The sequence below is a fragment of the Sus scrofa genome, chromosome 7, assembly GCF_000003025.6.
Source record: "Sus scrofa isolate TJ Tabasco breed Duroc chromosome 7, Sscrofa11.1, whole genome shotgun sequence".
NCBI classification, from domain to species: Eukaryota; Metazoa; Chordata; class Mammalia; order Artiodactyla; family Suidae; genus Sus; species Sus scrofa.
In genome coordinates this window covers 93,348,963-93,369,092 of record NC_010449.5, presented here as the reverse complement: position 1 = coordinate 93,369,092, position 20,130 = coordinate 93,348,963, and positions in this window count along the sequence as shown.

The window sequence follows — 20,130 nt, the reverse complement described above, 5'->3', positions numbered from 1 at the left end:
CTTCAAGAGACCCACTTCACTTCTAGGGACACATACAAATTGAAAGTGAGAGGATGGAAGAAAATATTTCATGCAAACAGGGATCAAAAGAAAGCTGGAGTAGCAATACTCATATCAGACAAAATAGATTTTAAAATGAAGAATATTTTCAGGGACAAAGAAGGACATTACATAATGATCAAAGGATCAATCCAAGAAGATGTTATAACAATTTTAAATATCTACGCACCCAACACAGGTTCACCACAATATATAAGGCAACTTCTAACAACCTTAAAAGGGGAAATTGACAATAACACAATCATAGTGGGGGACTTTAACACCCCACTTACAGCAATGGACAGATCAACCAGACAGAAAATCAATAAGGAAACACAGGCCCTGAATGAAGCATTAAACCAGATGGACTTAATAGATATTTATAGGGCATTCCATCCAAAAGCAACAGAATACACATTCTTCTCAAGTGCACATGGAACATTCTCTAAGATTGACCATATCCTGGGCTACAAATCCAACCACAGTAACTTTAAGAAAATTGAAACCATATCAAGCCTTTTTTCCAACCACAATGCTACACAACTGGAAATCAACAACAAGAAAAAAACTGCAAAAAACACAAACACGTGGAGACTCAACAACATGCTACTAAACAATCAATGGATCACTGAAGAAATCAAAGAGGAAATTAAAAAATACCTAGCCGCAAATGACAATGAAGATACAACACTCCGAAACCTATGGGATGCAGCAAAAGCCGTTCTAAGAGGAAAGTTTATAGCAATACAAGCCCACCTCAGGAAACAAGAAAAAGCCCAAATAAACAAGCTAACATTACATCTAAAGCAGCTTGAGAGAGAAGAACAGACAAGACCTAAAGTTAGTAGAAGGAAAGAAATCATAAAGATCAGAGCAGAAATCAATGAAATAGAAACAATGAAAACCATAGAAAAGATCAATGAAACGAAAAGCTGGTTCTTTGAAAAGATCAACAAAATTGATAAACCCCTAGCCAGACTTATCAAGCAAAAAAGAGAGAGGACTCAAATCAATAAAATTAGAAATGAAAAAGAAGTAACAACGGACACCACAGAAATACAAAGGATCATAAGAGACTACTATATGCAACTATATGCCAATCAAATGGAAAACCTAGAAGAAATGGACAACTTCTTAGAAAAGTACAATCTTCCAAGACTAAACCAAGATGAAATAGAAAAGATGAATGGACCAATCACAAGAACTGAAATTGAAACTGTGATTAAAAAACTTCCAACAAACAAAAGTCCAGGACCAGATGGCTTCACAGGCGAATTCTATCAAACATTTAGAGAAGAGCTAACACCTCTCCTTCTGAAACTTTTTCAAAAAATTGCAGAAGAAGGGATACTCCCAAACTCAGTCTATGAGGCCACCGTCACCCTGGTACCAAAACCAGACAAGGACTCCACAAAAAAAGAAAACTACAGGCCAATATCACTGATGAACATCGATGCAAAAATCCTCAACAAAATACTAGCAAACCGCATCCAACAATACATTAAAAGGATTGTACATCATGATCAAGTGGGATTTATCCCATGGATGCAAGGGTTCTTCAATATCCGCAAATCCATCAGTGTGATAAACCACATTAACAAACTGAAGAATAAAAACCATATGATCCTCTCAATAGACGCGGAAAAAGCCTTTGACAAAAATCCAACACCCATTTCTGATAAAAACCCTTCAGAAAGTGGGCATAACGGGAACCTACCTCAACATGATAAAGGCCATATACAACAAACCCACAGCGAACATCATTCTCAATGGTGAAAAGCTGAAAGAATTCCCGCTGAGATCAGGAACAAGACAAGGATGTCCGCTCTCACCATTACTCTTCAACATAGTTCTGGAAGTCCTAGCCACAGCAATCAGAGAAGTAAAAGAAATAAAAGGAATCCAAATTGGAAAGGAAGAAGTAAAACTATCGCTATTTGCAGATGACACGATACTATACCTAGAGAATCCTAAAGACTCTACCAGAAAACTGTTAGAGCTTATCCACGAATTTGGCAAAGTTGCAGGATACAAAATCAATACACAGACATTGATAGCATTTCTATATACTAACAATGAAAAAGCAGAAAAGGAAATTAGGGAAGCAATCCCATTTACCATCACATCCAAAAGAATAAAATACCTAGGAGTAAACCTACCTAAAGAAACAAAAGACCTGTACTCTGAAAACTACAAGCCACTGATGAAAGAAATCAAAGATGACACAAATAGATGGAACGATATACCATGCTCATAGATTGGAAGAGTTAATATTATCAAAATGACTATACTACCCAAGGTGATCTACAGAGTCAATGCAATCCCTATCAAATTACCAAGGACATTTTTCACAGAACTTGAACAAAATATTTTAAAGTTTGTTTGGAAGTACAAAGACCCAGAATAGCCAAAGACATCCTGAGAAAGAAAAATGGAGCTGGAGGAATCAGGCTCCCGGACTTCAGACTATACTACAAAGCAACAGTGGTCAAAACTGCATGGTACTGGCACAAAGACAGACATATAGATCAGTGGAACACGATAGAAAGCCCAGAATTAAACCCATGCACTTACAGCCAACTAATCTATGACAAAGGAAGCAAGACTATACAATGGAGAAAGGACAGCTTGTTCAATAAGTGGTGCTGGGAAAACTGGACAACCACATGGAAAAGAATGAAAATACAACACTCCCTAACACCATACACAAAAATAAACTCCAAATGGATTAAAGACCTAGATATAAGACCAGACACTATCAAACTCCTAGAGGAAAATATAGGCCAAACACTCTCTTACATAAATGTCAGCAACATCTTCTCAGATCCTCCTATCAGAGTATTGACAATAAAAAGAAAAATAAACAAATGGGACCTAATCAAACTTCAAAGTTTTTGCACAGCAAAGAAAACCCTAAACAACACAAAAAGACAACCCACAGAATGGGAGAAAATCTTTGCAAATGAATCGACTGACAAGGGATTAATCTCCAAAATTTATAAACAACTTCTGAAGCTCCATACAAAAAAAACAAACAACCTCATCCGAAAATGGGCAGAAGATCTAAACAGACAATTCTCCAAAGAAGACATACAGATGGCCGAGAAACACATGAAAAGATGTTCAGCATCACTCATTATTAGAGAAATGCAAATCAAAACCACAATGAGGTACCACCTTACACCAGCCAGAATGGCCATCATCCAAAAGTCTACAGACAATAACTGCTGGAGAGGGGGTGGAGAAAAAGGAACCCTAGTACACTGTTGGTGGGATTGTAAATTGGTGCAACCACTGTGGAAAGCAGTATGGAGATTCCTCAGAAAACTAAACATAGAACTCCCATTTGATCCAGCAACCCCACTCCTGGGCATCTACCCAGAGAAAACCACGACTCGCAAAGACACATGTACTCCAATGTTAATTGCAGCACTATTTACAATAGCCAAGACATGGAAACAACCTAAATGTCCAATGACAGAGGAGTGGATCCAGAAGATGTGGTACATATACACAATGGAATATTACTCAGCCATTAAAAGGAACGAAATACCAGCATTTTTAGCAACATGGATGGACCTAGAAACGATCATGCTAAGTGAAGTCAGTCATACAATGAGACACCAACATCAAATGCTTTCACTGACATGTGGAATCTGAAAAAAGGACAGATGGAACTTCTTTGCAGAACAGATGCTGTCTCACAGACATTCAAAAACTTATGGTCTCTGGAGGAGATAGTTTGGGGGGTGGGGGGATGTGCTTGGGCGTGGGATGGAAATCCTGTGAAATCAGATTGTTATGATCATTATACAACTACAGATGTGATAAATTCATTTGAGTAATAAAAAAATGAAAAAAAATTTAAAATCATTTATTTTGAGTGGCTTAATTGCTTTTAAATAAATTGCTTATTTTTCTATATGCATCTCATAGGGAAAAAAAAGTGGACTGTACAGATAAGCAAGAAAAATCCAAAACATCCCCATAAATGCCCCCCTCCCCAACACATCACTGGCAGGAAGGAGCATTCTGGGCCTTCTTCCTAAGCATTTGCGTTGTTTTGTTTTAGGCGTCTGTCCTTTCATCAAGTAAAAACGAGGACCACATTGTCGGCAGCATTATAACTTTTTTTTTGCACTTAGCAAGAATATACCACAAACATCTTACTCAAGTTGATTCTAACACCACAACTTTATTTATTTAATTAGTTAGTTTTTTGGTCTTTTTAGGGCCACACCCATGGCATATAGAGGGTTCCCAGGCTAGGGGTCGAATCAGAGCTGAAGCTGCAGGCCTACTACTGCTAACTACTAACTACTACTACTAATTACTAACTACTACTACTAACTACTCTCTAATCGTATGCCTGTTTGAAATTTCCCGTAATAATTTTACTTTTTTTTTTTTTTTGGCTTTTTAGGGCCACACCCTCAGCATATGGAAGCTTCCAGCCTAGGGGCTGAATCAGAGCTGCAGGTGCCAGCCTACACCGCAGCCATAGCAACACCAGATCCGAGCCAAGTCTGCGACCCACACCACAGCTCATGGCAACGCCGGATCCTTAACCCACTGATCGAGGCCAGGGATCGAACCCGCTTCCTCATGGGTACTAGTTGGGTTTGTTACTACTGAGCCACAATGGGAACTCCTGACACCACAACTTTAAATGACTGCTTGTCCCTTAAGAATTCCATATGCAGTGTTGTGAAGGCCTGGTGGCTTTTTCTCTTTGTGATGTTTTTTCAACACTGGAAACCCAACACTGAGTGGGTGACTAGTGGGAAGTGGGGTGCGAAAGTGTGACAGACAGCTGTGCTCCTCTATCTGGCCGGGACAGGAGGTTGTCCCCCTAAGTAGGACGAGCTCTTCTTGGAAGAAGCCGTCAGGACAGGGCACAGTCACTAAGGGCTCGACATCGGTCAGCTGAACAAATACATCCCACAGTTAGTCCGCAGTTCCAAATGTCAGAAGATGCATTTTCACACCTTGCGAATCATGCTGTACTTGGCTATGAATTCTTTTTCAACTGTTTTTTTCCATAAACCAGAAACACGTTTTCCTGTCAGTAAGTATATTTGCAACCACTCATTTTTAAAAGTATATGGAATTGATAGAATATTGATAGCTGTTATAGTACAGGAACAGTATGGTGGTGTGTTGAGCTACTCTCTAATCGTATGCCTGTTTGAAATTTCCCATAATAATTTTTTTTTTGTGGCTTTTTAGGGCCACACACTCGGCAAATGGAAGTTCCCAGGCTAGGGGCTGAATCAGAGCTTCAGGTGCCAGCCTACACCGCAGCCACAGCCATGCCAGATCTGAGCCGCAATCTACGCTGCTGCTCACAGTAAAGCCGGATTCCCCAACCCACTGAGCGAGGCCAGGGATCGAACTCCCATTCTCATGGGTACTAGTCAGGTTTATTAGCACTGAGCCCCAATGGGAACTCCTCCCATACTAATTTTTAAACATAGGCAATAGTGTGCTCTAACATTCCATCTTTAGTTTTCCAAGACCAGACCTCAGGTTTGGGGAGACTGGGGTGAGTGGCCAGCTTGGAGTAGCAGACCACTTGGGAGATTTACCACGGGTGGACCTCACTCTAGAAAAGCTACTGTGTGGAGTTCCCTGGTGGCCTATCGGTTAAGGATCTGAAATGGTCACTGCTGTGGCCTGGGTTGCTGCTATGTGCGGGCTCGATCCCTGGCCCTGGGAACTTCTTCACGCTGCAGGGGGAAGCAGAGGGGAATGGGGGGAATGGGGGGTGGCTGAGGAGAGTGGCTGTTCTGCGCAGGCACAGGGCCCCCTCAGGCAGGAGGCATGGAGGCTGGCTTCCTCCTGCCTCTTGCTTAGGCTTGAATGCCTTGGCCTGTCATTAGTACCTGGGGCTGTGGGAGGAGTTCCCTTTGCACCTACTAGAGGCAGACCGTGGGTGCTCAAGGATGCTCAGGAAGGGGATGGCTGGGGAATTTTTCCCCAGGGAGCATTTCCCACTTGCTCCTGCCTAAGGCACTCTTCTGCCCCAACACCCGCATTGCCCCTGCCCCACACTGTGTGTGGTTGCCGAGTAACCCAAGGATTCTAGTGAGAGGAGCTTGCCAAGGAGACTGGAGGCTGAAGAAGGGCCTGGCAGTGAATTAGGCAAACATGCAACCTGTTGTAGCACCCTGGCTATAGGCTTTTTGTTTTTCTTTTCTTTCTTTCTTTCTTTCTTTTCTTTCTTTCTTTCTTTCTTTCTTTCTTTCTTTCTTTCTTTCTTTCTTTCACAGTATTAAAAACAAAAAATAAACTTCTAATAGTTTGTCTAAAATCAAAATTATTACTGTTAACAATTTTTTTTTTTTTTGGTGTTTTTAGGGCCACACCTGCAGCATATGGAGGTTCCCAGGCTAGGGGTCTAATCGGAGCTGCTGCTGTCAGCCTACACCACAGCCACAGCAACACCAGATCCGAGCTGTATCTGGGACCTACACCACAGCTCATGGCAATGTCAGATCTTTAACCCACTGAGCGAGGCCAGGGATCGAACCTGCAACCTCATGGTTCCTAGTTGGATTCGTTTCTGCTGCACCACGACGGGAACTCTCTGTTACTGTTAACTATTAAAAATTGGGAGATTGCACCTGAAATTTTGTACTTTCAGGTTTGTTTAAGAGCATCTGGAGAAGTGCCTGCAGACTCCTTGGCTGTGGGTGCTGGCAGGTCACCCCTCTCCTCCACCCCACCCCCCACCAGCCTGGCTCCAGGGGCATTTGAGTACACGGCCCTTGGTTATGGACCCACAGAATGTCAGGAGATAATTTAGTCCAGAGGTTTCCAGACTGAGGGTCTCCCTTTGTTAGTGGCTCTTGAAATCACTTGAATTTTAGTGAACTAGAGGAGAAGAGGGGAGAATCTAGGCTCTCAGCAACAGCGAAAGCGCTATATAAGATGTGTTTCCTACAGGGATGCGCCGTCCAAAAAAGAAAAGGTCTGACAATGATTCAACTAGTCTAATCCTCTCATTTTACAGATAAAGAAATTAAGGACCAGAGAAGGCGAACAACTGACCCCAAATCACACAGCTAGTGAGGGAACTAGGAGGAGGATGTGGGGGTCCCTGAGCCCAGGCCACCCACCTTGTCACAGGCTGGGACCACTGAACTCAACTGTGGTCAAATCAAGCTGAAACCCATACTCCTATTAGAAAGGAAAGGTCTTGGAACTCCCGTTGTGGCTCGGTGGTTAATGAATCCGACTGGGAACCATGAGGTTGTGGGTTCGATCCCTGGCCTCGCTCAGTGGGTTAAGGAGCTGGCGTTGCCGCAAGCTGTAGTGTAGGTCGCAGATGCGGCTGGGATCTGGCATTGCTACGGCTCTGGCATAGACCAGTGGCTACAGCTCCAATTAGACCCCTCTCCTGGGAACCTCTGTATGCCACAGGAGTGGCCCTAGGAAAGGCAAAAAGACAAAAAAAAAGAAAAAAGAAAAGAAAGGAAAGGCCCAGGTCCCTCAGGACAATGTTTCTCCAAGGTAAGGGACCACCTGTACCAGAATCACCCTGGATGCTGGCAAAAGATGCAGATCCCAGCCTCAGCCACTTACCCACCCTACACAGGTTATCTAACCCCTCCGAAACAAGTCCCAGCTGCAAGATGGGGTGAATGAGAGCAGCAGTCTCACAGGAAGGCCTGAACGGGCTCCTAGACGATTTCTGACATAATGGGTGGTTGCCACCCCCTATACATTTCCAGCAGGGAGCCAGCCATGGCGCTGGACCCTGGGGGACAGAGATGACCCAGCCAGTCCCCCTCCTTAGGGAGCTCACAGTCTAACCACTGCTCACGCAGAGTCCTCCCTCTTCAGAGCGGACTCCAGCTCTAAGGATCCATTGCCGCCTTGCTGTTTGAATCCTTCCCCAGAACAAGAAGCTACCTGCACTGAAGAACGGAGCCTCTGGCTGGTTGAGGACATCCTCGCATCTCAAAGGTTATAAACTCCCGTATCTGTAAAATGGGCTTTCTCCATCCTCAGAGTCGGGAGGACAGAGGGCAGATCTTTGGACGGAGTAGAGAGGCCTCGAGAGAGATCGAGAATGTGAGACTGGCTGGGACAGGCTGCGCGGTGTCAGGACCCAGTGCTGGTCCCCCGGGGGAAAGCCTCGGACCTAAGGAGAGGGTGTGGCGCCAATGGAACCAACCAGATGGGACCCCCCCTCCCCCCGCCCCAGGCCTGGCCCCGCCCACCCTGCCACAGCCCAAAGAGCCCCGCCCACCTCACCCATCTCTGTCCAGAAGGGAGAGGCCAACCTGAGACGTTTCTCTGAAGCCTTCTTCTTCCTCCTTTCTTTCCTACCTCGACTCCCAAGCCAAATAGACACTGTTGATTCCAGGCCCCAGCTGGCAGAATACCAGCATCTTTGTTGTGACAGCTGCAGGGAGGGCAACAGAGGGAGGCCAGGAGGTGCCTCCCCCACCACCCACCTCATAGCAGCGGCAAAACCGCCCCTGTTGCAGTCTGGCAGGTGGCTTCAACGATGGAGTGGCATCCAGAAAAAAGTGTCTGGATTGCACTTCCAGACGGAGGACACGCATCTCACCTTTGACAGAGCTTTCTTGCTTGCTTTGTTTGCTCTTTAGGGCCACACCTGAGGTATATGGAAGTTCCCATGCTCCCAGGCTGGGGGTCAAATTGGAGTTGCAGTTGCCAGCCTCCACCACAGCCACAGCAATGCCAGATCCGATCCACATCGGCAACCTACACCACAGGCAACACCCGGATCCTTAACCCGCTGAGCAAGGCTAGGGATCAAACCCGTGTCCTCACGTATCCTAGTCAGGTTCGTTACCACTGAGCCACTATGGGAACTCCTGACAGGGCTTTCTTAACTTTGTGCATTTGCATTTGAAATAGGGTGATTATTTCACATAACTGATGAAGATCACGTAATCCTCACACAGTCCTGTTCTCACTCTCGGGCAGCAGAGGGAACCCAGGCGTCCAACAGTGGCAGAGCAGGTACATGGCACCACTGGAACAGATCACTTTTAAACACCATCCTCTTCTACTCTACAAAATTATTTTCATCGAAAACCATGGAAAGAAACAAATCATAAGAATGGCCAGAAAAGAAGCACAGACAATTTTCTCTTGTATTAAGCTTTGTACATCAAAGTATATAGACTTTTGGCTTCCTTATCAAATTATTACAGTGATGATGTGTGATTTGTAGCAGAGGAAAACCACACACAATTCCACTCCCCTAACTAAGAGAACCACGTGCTTATTCCTCCATGGTCCACTTTTTTTTTCTTGTTTTGTTTTTGTTTTTGTTTTTCGGCTGCACTCACCACCTGCACAAGTTCCCAGGCCAGGGATCACACCTTAGCCTCAGCAGTGATCAGGCTACATCCTTAACTTGTTGTCACCAGGGATCTTCCTCCATGGCCCACTTTCAACCTACGTCCACAGGAGCATGTCTTTACGTGGTTATAAGGACAGCGAGTATTCTATATTATGCCTTCTCTTTGTTGCCTTCCATATTTTATGTATTTTCAACACAGCAACATAACCTTTATCATTATGGTTCAAAGTGTCTGCATGAAACGAATTAGAAGTTTCCGAAGTGAATAACAGTGGGAGCGAGCAATAATGTAAATTTAACAACTCAGTGATTTTTTTGTTTGTTTCAACAACTAAAGCAACCCAACACATTTCTCAGCAGCAGGAATATAAAGTCATCCCTGTTCAATTTAAAATAAAACATAAATAATTGTTTTACAAAAAGAAGCAATGGATCACTTGATTACATTTATGTTAGGGTGGTGTTTTGTGGTTTGTATTTTTATTACAAAAGGGGAAAAACACATGAAGCAATATTTCCAAATGAATGAATGAATAAGGAAACCTCTTGTTTGTTTCATCCTTTGGATAATCCAGGAGTGGAGTTGTGGGGGGGTGCAGAAGATCCAGTGCAGATCTTACATTCTATTCTTGTTAAGTACCTGGTCTGGTACACACACGGACACACAGACACACACACACAGACACAGGTTTCCTGATCTTTCCCTGGAAATCTCCCATTCCTTATACGTCTTAACTGGGCCCTTGCCGGCGTTGGACCGTTAGAAATGAGCTCAAAACTATGTGCTTCGAGCGCCATCTGGTGGACGATTTGCGTTGCACTCTGTCTCGCTGGAGCCGACGTGAAGTCGCAGATGTCAGAAAGCTCGATGAATGTTTTGAAACAGGTTTATCCCTCATTACCAAATCAATTTTCGGTGTCTTATCACCATTTTATGAAATTAAACCTTTTTAAACCTTCATCAGGATTTTAATTTTAATTTGAAGGAGAACCGTGTGCCTGAGCAACCAAATGTTGCAAGTAAGGAGAGAGCTTGGCATTAAACTTAAGTAAACACTGAAAAACCCATGCGGCTGTGTCTGTGGTGGTGCAGGAGAGCCTCTTGGCATAGGACAAGCAACAACCGACGAAACATCGGGAGAAACAGGTAAGTCAACAATTGAAGTTTGAAATATTACTATACTCCTCTATGGTCAAGCGATATAATTAATAAGACTGAATTATTAGCTATGTATAGCACTCTGCCTGCAAACTTTAAAGCAACCTGTCAAGCTGTAAAGGAAGCCTCTACAAATTCCAAAGGATCCTTAACCATTCAGACTGTATTCTTTGATGACAAAGCAATACAATTAGAAATGTATAACAATAGTAGAGTTTTTATTTATTTTTTATTTTATTTTTTGTCTTTTTAGGGCTGCATCCTTGGCATATGGACATTCTCAGGCTAGGGGTCCAGTTGGAGCTGTCACCCCCAGCCTACGCCAGAGTCATAGCAATAAGGGATCTGAGCTGTGCCTGTGACCTACAGCACAGCTCGTGGCAACACCAGATCCTTAACCCACCGAGCGAGGCCAGGGATCAAGCCCACGTCCTCATGGATGCTAGTCGGGTTCATTAACAGCAGTTAATGAGCCACGACGGGAACTCTAATAATAGTAGAGTCTTTTAAAATATTAAGGCAGGCAAAGACCTGCAAAATATTTGGTGGATGGACATATATACCTTTATTTTTTTAGAAAAGGTTTTCTTTGACCTCTAAAGAAAGGAAATAAATCTATGGTTTCCCAATTAGACAAGGGAAAAATAAAGATTATAGGAAATTAATAACTTTTTCAATCCAAAAAAAGGTAGGAAAAGTAAAAGTGAAGAAAAATAAAAGAGTACTACAAAATAAGATAGTAGACATAAGTCCAAATGTATTAATAATTATAAGGAAGATAAACATAACATATTTAGATATTAAGAGAACTTATCTGGAGTTCCCTGGTGTTCTAGGGGTTAGGACCCGGTGCTTTTGCCGCTATGGCCTGGGTTCAATCCCTGGTTTGGGAACTGAGATCCCACATCAAGCCATTGCACACAGAGGCCAAAAATAAATAAATAAAATAAAAGCGCTTCTTAGATCAAAGTCCTACAAATCCAATAAAATGCTACTCATGAGAGAGACCTACAACAAAACTGGAAAGAAAATTTGAAAATAAAGGGATGAAAAGCCAGCTTAACAACCTAATACAGGCAAACTGTAAGTTGTTAAAAAAATTAATAGGGGATGAAGAGGAAAGGTACATAATAAAGGAACACCCCGTTAAGAAAAGAAGTTACTGGAGTTCCTGTTGTGGCACAGCAGAAACAAATTTGACTAGGATCCATGAGAATGAGGGTTTGATCCCTGGCCTTGCTCAGAGGGCTAAGGATCCAGCATTGCTGTGAGCTGTGGTGTAAGCTGCAGACATGGCTTGGATCCTGCTTTGTTGTGACTGTGTCGTAAGCTGGCAGCTGTAGCTCCAATTCGACCCCTAGCCTGGGATCTTCCATATGCCATGGGTATGGCCCTAAAAAGCAAATAAAAAAAAAAGAAAAAAAAGAGAAAAGAAAAGAAAGGTAGTCATTATGAACCTGGGTAGATTGACTAACAGCTGAATCATTTTAAAATATGCACACAAATTCTTTAACCCTCTTCCCTTCAAAAGGTAGAGCCTCAGTGGTTAATGAATCCGACTAGGAACCATGAGGTTGCGGGTTCCATCCCTGGCTTTGCTCAGTGGGTTAAGGATCCAGCGCTGCCATGAGCTGTGGTGTAGGTTGCAGGTTTGGCTGGGATCCTGCATTGCTATGGCTCTGATGTAGGTTGGTGGCTACAGCTCTGCTTGGACCCCTAGCCTGGGAACATCCATATGCCATGGGAGCAGCCCAAGAAATGCAAAAAGACAAAAGGTAGAGCCTAACCCCTGTCTTGAATATGGGCTGAGCTTAGCCCATAGGGTGAATTATTTGGTTCCCAAAACCACATCATAAAAGACGTCACACCTTCTATGTTGCACATTCTTGAATCACTTGCTCTAAGGAAAGCCAGTTGTCATGTCCCGTGGACCCTCAAGCAGCCCAAGGGAAGTCCACGTTGCTGGGAACCTGATACACTAACCTGCCAACCATGGGAATGAGCTTGGAAGCAGTCCAGCAGCCCTGGCCTCGCCTCCAGAGGACAGTGGCGCCAGCTGACAACTGCAAACTCATGAAAGATCTTAAACCAGAACCACTGAGCTAAGCCATTTCTGACTCCCAGACTCAAAAACCATGTGGCTATAAATATGTAATGTTGTAAATGTGCATGTTGTTTTAAGCCATTAAGTTGGGGGGGGTACTTTGTTATACAGTAATAGAGAATTATTAATAAGATGGCCTTAAGTTATGGAAAGCAGAAACTGAAATAATTATAAGAAGAAATTGACAAATCCCAAGAACCAGTAGGAGATTCTATCAGTCCCTATCATTAATAGATAGATCAGGAGTTCCCACTGTGGCTCAGCGGTAATGAACCTGACTAGCATCCATGAGGACAAAGGTTCAATCCCTGGCCTTGCCCAGTGGGTTAAGGATCTGGCACTGCAGGGAGCTGCGGTGTCGGTTGCAGACAAGGCTTGGATTTGACACTGCTATGGCTGTGATGTAGGTGCAGCACCAATTGGACCCCTAGCCTGGGAACTTCCACATGCCATGGGTGCAGTCCTAAGAAGACCAAAAGAAAAAAAAATCGATTATGCTTGAATGCAGAACCTCAAGCTGTTGGTTTTTAACTTATGAACTTTGTTTAAATTGGAAGCTTCTGCTCTTTGAAAGATACTGCTAACAAAGTGAAAAGAAAACAAAAAACACACAACAGCAAAAAAGAGGTAGCAAATATTACAAATACATACCTGACAAAACTTATATTCAGAATAGAAAGTAAGTCTCAAAACTTAATAAGAAAATAAGCAATTCAGTTTTTTAAATGAGCAAAAGGATTTGAACTTATACTTTACCAGAGAAGACAAATGAATAACAAATAAGCACAGGAAAAATGCCCAACATCTTTGGTGAAAAACACAGACAACTCAAATGCCCTTCAACTGGGAATGAGTAAACTAACTGGTACTTCCAAATGATGGGATGCTATTTGACAGTAAGAAGGAACGACTTACTGATACATGTGACAACACGGATGAAAATCAATGGCATTATGCTGCATAAAAGAAGCCAGACTTGGAGTTCCTTTTGTGGCTCGGTGGGTTGAGGATCCCATGTTGCCGCAGCTATAGTGTGGGTTCTAGGTGTACCTCCATCCCTGGCCTGGGAACTTCCATATGCTATGGATGCAGAGGAAAAAAAAAAAAAAAGACTCAAAAAGCTACAAAGCTACATAATGTATGATTCTGGGAGCTCCCTGGTCACTCTGTGGGTTAAGGATCTGGCACTGTCACTGAGGTGGCTCTCGTTACTGCTGTGGCAGGATCCCTGGCCTGGGAACTTCCATGAGCCATGGGTGTGGCCGAAAAAAAGCTACGTAATGTATGATTCTGTTTATATGACATTCTATAAAAGCAAAACTTTTAAAAGATAGAAAACAGATTAGTAGCTGCCAGGGGCTAGAGTTGGGGAGTGGTTGTTACAAGGATTACAAAGGAATTTTGGGAAGTGATGCAACTGTCTTGATTGTGGTGGTGACTATAGGACCGTATGAGCATCAGAACTAAAAATGAAAAAGGGTAGGGAGTTCCTGTTGTGGCGCAGTGGAAAGAAATCTGACTGGGAACCATGAGGCTGAGGGTTTGATCTCTGGCCTCGCTCAGTGGGTTAAGGATCCGGCCTTGTCTTGTGAGCTGTGGTGTAGGTCACAGACGAAGCTCGGATCTGGCGTTGCTGTGGCTGTGGTGTAGGCCGGCAGCTGTAGCTCTGATTCGACCCCTAGCCTGGGCACCCCCATATGCCATGGGTGCTGCCCTAAAAAGATTGAAAAAAAAAAAAAACAGAAAGATAAATTAGAAAAAAAAAAGTATATGTTAAGAAATTTTACTAAAATAAAACTATTGACAAGCCTCTGATGAGATTGCTCAAGAAAAAGTGAGTCACATAAGTAAACAATTTTAGGAACTGAGAAATATCAAAAAGAACATGATTACACATAGTAAAATTTTAAAAATCAAAACACTGTGTATTGGAATTCCCACTGTGGCACAACAGGATCTCATCTTTGCGGTGCCAGGCAGGACTCACATTCAATCCCCAGCTGGTACGTGAGTTAAAGAGCCGGTGTTTGCCACAGCTGCGGTGTAGGTTGCAGCTGTGTCTGAGATTCAGTCCCTGCCCCAGGAACTTCCATATGCCATGGATGTGGCCGTAAAATTTATTTTTTTATTTATTTATTTTTTAATTTTTTTTTAATTTTTTTATTTTCCCACTGTACAGCAAGGGGGTCAGGTTATCCTCACATGTATACATTACAATTACATTTTTTCCCCCACCCTTTCTTCTGTTGCAACATGAGTATCTAGACAAAGTTCTCAATGCTATTCAGCAGGATCTCCTTGTAAATCTATTCTAAGTTGTGTCTGATAAGCCCAAGCTCCCGATCCCTCCCACTCCCTCCCCCTCCCATCAGGCAGCCGTAAAATTTAAAAAATAAAAAAAGAGAAACCAATAAACTCAATATCCTTCAATTTCAGAAAATTAAAAAGAGAAAAGCCGCTTATTTTGTTTTATGGAGTCAGTATAGCTCTGGTAAGCAAACAAGGACAAGAAAAGAAATTTTCAGTGAGTTCCTATTGTGGTTCAGTAGAAACGAACCCAACTAGTATCCTTGAGGATACAGGTTTGATCCCTGGCCTTGCTCAGTGGGTTAAGGATCTGGAGCTGCTGTGGGCTGTGGTGTAGGTCACAGATGAGGCTCAGATCTGGTGTGGCTGTGGCTCTGGTGCAGGCCAGCGGCTACAGCTCTGATTGGACCCCTAGCCTGGGAACCTCCATATGCTGCATGTGCAGGCCTAAAAAGACAAAAGACAAAAGAAAGGAAGGAAGGAAGGAGAAAGAAAGAAAGAAAGAAAGAAAGAAAGAAAGAAAGAAAGAAAGAAAGAAAGAAAGAAAGAAAGAAAGAGAAAGAAAATTTCAGACTATTTTCACTAATGAGTATATATTGACTGGAAGCAAAAAAAAAAAAAAAGCACAACATGGGAGTTGTGAGTTAAATTCTGCTTGGGGCAGATTGAAGACCTCAGCAGCTGGGGAGACAGTCTCTCATCTCAGAGGAACTGCTCCAAAGAGATTGCAGAGCGAGGGGGGATGTATATGATTTAAGTGCAGGAGCGGTACATACAATCAAACACACACTTTGGCAGAAGGTTGCTGCTAGTCACAAGGTGATGTCTCTGCAAATAATTTTTGTGCTTTTCTAAATATGATAAGATGTAAGAAATTAGGCTGGTAAAATCTTTTGAAAATATCTAACTATCTAAAGCCCTGCTCTGCCAGTTTTCCCAGAGTACAGAGTGCCTCATCTCTCATCTCCACCATGAGTGCCTTTGGGGGGGTGGGGGGTGGGGGCAAAGGTCAGTGACTGCAGTGGCTAATAAATTTATTCTTGTGGAACCAGGTGGCAAGTGACAGTTTTTAGTTGGCAGTAAATGCATTAACAACAACAACAACAAACAGTGTATTTTATTTTATTTTATTTTTATATTATTTTTTTTAGGGCTGCATCCACGGCATATGGAGGCTCCCAGGCTAGGGGTCAAATCGGAGCTGTAGCTGCTGGCCTACACCACAGCCACAGCAACACCAGATCTGATCTTCATCTGTGACCTACACCATAGCTCACAGCAATGCCAGATCCTTAACCCCACTGAGCAAGGCCAGGGATCGAACCAGCATCCTCAGGGATACAAGTCAGATTCCTTACCGCTGAGCCACGATGGGAACCCCTAACAGCAGTGTATTTTAAAACACACATGCACACCCGGCTACATGCTCTTATCATAGCCAAGTCCGGTTTGGCAAGGCTATAAGGATGGTTTCATAGCAATCAATTCTATCACTATTCAATGCAATGCATTACATTAACAGATGATAGAAAAACATGTTATCATCTTTTCTAGCAGAAAAAGCATTTGATAAAGTTAAACTCATTCATTATTAACACCCTCAGCAAACTAGGGATTAAAAGGCACTTAACTGTATTTTTATTTGCTGCCAGAAGGGGCTTGCAATCCACAGTAAGAAGATGCTAACTGGGGCTTACTTTAGAAGCTTGTGTTAAGTATGTTGGGTAAGCTTCAAGGCAATATGGTTTTGGTCTGCACTAGGTGCTATTAGAAAATGGGGGGAAGAAGTTCCCATCATGGCTCAGTGGTAACAAACCCGACTAGTATCCATGAGTTCTAGGGTTCAATCCCTGGCCTTGCTCCATGGGTTATGGATCCGACGGTGCAGTGAGCTGTGGTGTAGGTCGAAGATGAGACTCAGATCCCACGTTGCTGTGGCAACATGCATGCGGTCCCAAAAAGCAAAAAAAGGAAAAGAAAGAAAGGGCAATTCTGTGATTGGATATTTTGATTTTTATCTAGGAGGCTCTCTGGACCCCTTTTTCATGACTGCTGCAGTCTCTGCCCATGGCAATTATGACGCCTGGAGCATGCTTTCATGTCTCCTAGGGTGCCCTTCCACCTATAAGGCATTATTTAAAGCCATGAGAACGGCCCTCCAAACCCTCAGCATAGAGCCACAGTCTCCAGGCCCACGCCACTGGCGGCACACCCTCCCTTCCAGCCGCACCAAACACCCCCCTGCTTCCCAGCATCACAGTCTCTTCATGCTTCCAGGGCACAGCTCACAGCTTTAGCTCTACCTAGAAGGCCCTCCCCTGCTCATCTCCTCTCTGTCTGGTAAACACACGTTGCTTCAAGAACCCAGCTCAAATGTCACCTACTCTGCAAAGCTCTAGCCAACTGTCCTGCACCTCTTTTCCCCCCGTGTCGTCATCTCCCTTCTCGTCATTCCTGCAGACCTTCTGTCTCCCCTGCCCTTCGTCCATCCTCTTTTCCTACTTCAGTGAAAGGCTGAGTCTCTGGACCTGCCCTGCTGGGTGCAGGGGAGTCAAGGGTGAAGCAAGAAGCGACAGATCAGTGACAAGACTATGAAAGGGGCACATGTGAAAACTTCAGGAGATAGGCCCGTCCATGCCTTCAGCTCCGCAAGCCCAGCCCCCGGCACAGGCCTGGCAGTTTGCAGACATTCAGGGAAAATGGGAAAATCTGTCGGATGAGAGGAATCTGTCGTGGATTGAATTGTGTTTCCTAAAATGATGCATTCAGCTCCTAACCCCCAGTACCTTGAACATAACCCTATTGGAAAATAGGATCTTTGCCGATCTAATCAAGTTAAGATGAGGTCATACCGGACTGGGTAGATCTTAACCCCATGACTGGTGTCCTCAGAGGTAGAGGGAAGGTTGGACACAAACACAAAGGGAAGATGGAAGCAGAGACTGGGAGGATGCATCTATAAACTGATAGGTGACATGGGCTGGTGGCCCCCAGGAGCTGGAAGAGGCTCCCTCCAGAGATTTCAGAGGGAGAAGGGCCCTGCCGACACCTTGATTTTGCACTTCCAGCCCCCAGAGCTGTGGGAGCTTTGCTGTTGCTTTAATATAGAGTCTGAGACTCACTGTCCATGAACCCCTGTTCACATTCTCTCTCCATCACTCCAGGAGGTCGCTGCTGCCCAAAACTGCTGCAGAGTGATCTCAACTTTCCAGTTTATCCCATGGCTCTGACCTTCGCCCACGCTCTCTGACCGGCAGAGGACCTCTCTCCTTGCCTGACACTAGATGGCGCCAGCAGGCTGAGCATCCCGGCTCCAGGGGCGGTTAAGGGGACCACCTACAAGGAGCCACCCCCGGGCCGACTCCCAAGGCTGAGACGAGGAACAGACATTGACTTCCATAAATTCTTCCGAGAAAATTGACTTTTGTTCTATCAGAGAAAGGAAATCGGGTCCTTTCACCTAAACCATCCTTCCCAACCTCAGAGTTTGAGTTACTGCTGGGAGAGATCAGAGGAGCAGAAAAACTGTTCCCGGGGTTCCGCCCTCCCAGGTGGGCTGTGCTCTGGTCCTTGACATCTTCCTGTGGGAGGCCAACCACTTCTCTTTTCACCCCAGGAGCAAGTCCCTACAACAGGCTTTGGTTTCCCTGGCCCCCTGAGCAAGTGCCATGGATCCTTCCCTGTGGTGTGGTCCCTCAGCCCCACACTCCTGCACACACGCTCTCTCTCCAACCAAAGCCCTCTGTGCATTTCCCTGTTTACTTTTCTTCTCCTTCTAGTCGCAGGGAAGTACAGTGGACTCTTGAACACATGGAGTCAGGGGTGCCCAGCCCTGCAGTGGAAGATGTGAGTAGAATTATACAGTCCCCTCTCTAAATCCCTGGTTCTGCATCTGCAGATTCAACCAACCTCAGCTCATTCACTATTGAAAAAAACCTACATATGTGTGAGTCTGCACAGTTCTAATCTGTGTTATTCAAGGGTCCCTTCTGTTTCTTATTCTCCGTAGAGTCAGCCATACAGACCTCAGAACTCTTAACCCGAACCATCTTCATGAACACGTGAGCAAAGATCTCATTTCTTGCACAGTCACTCAAGCCCAACTTCTGCTCTAACCATCTGGGGGCTGCTCTTCCTCCTCTCACCAGGATGCCTGCTGTGGTCTCCTGCTTGGGTTTCCACTCTAATCCATTGTCCACCAAGTTCCTTTTCAAATAGACTCAGAGCCTGTCCTTCTGCTCTTCAAAATCCTTCAGAGGCTCCCACTTGTCTGTGGAATCACATCCAGATTCTTAAGGCGGCTGTCACAGTCCTGCTCCAGCTGCTGCCGTCATACGTCCCTAGCTATTCCCTCACTAGCTGCCCCCAGGCTGGACTCCTGATCAGCCTCTGGATACGTCATTGTGGGAAGATGGAGAGAGCCTTGGTCAGAGCCCCCTTGGGAAATCTGATGTACTAGTTTTCCAGGGCTGCTGTAACAAAATACCCCAGACCGGGTGGCTTAAACAATAGAAATGTATTGTCTCCGTTCTGGAGGCTGGAAGTTCGAGATCAAGGTGTCAGGTGTCGGCGGCAGAGTTCTTTCCTCAGAGGGCACAGAGGGACGGCTCTGTGGGTGGCCGCCTTCCTCCCCCCACTTCCCCCCCCCCCCCCCCCCCCCCGTCTCCACATCTTCTTCCTTCTGTGTGTGTTTGTGTCCAAATTCCTTCTTCTTATGAGGACACCAGTCCTCCTGGATGAGGACCCAATGACTTCATTTTAACTCAGTGACCTCTTTAAATATGTTCTCTTCAAATATGGCCCCATTCTAAGGTACTGGGAGTTAGGGCTTCAACATAGGCATGGGGGGTAGGGGCGCAGACACCAACCAGTCCATAACCCCAGAGATTCCAAGAAGTAATTTTTAGTTTCTCCAGGAAGGCAGATGGAAACAACAGGCAATGAACGCTGTATTTTCTGGAGCAAAGCTCTTCCAGCGCTGTGTGTCCCTTCCCAGAAGGCGCATAACGGATTTGTAACAAGAGAAAATAGATACATTTGCAAAAATTCTGGGTGCATATACCTTCTCTGTGCCTAGGTAGCATGCACTTTGGTTTAAGAAAGAATTTTGTTGAACATGTAATATAGTCAACTGCTGCAAAACTCAAAAATACAAAAGGTGTAGAAAATGACCCT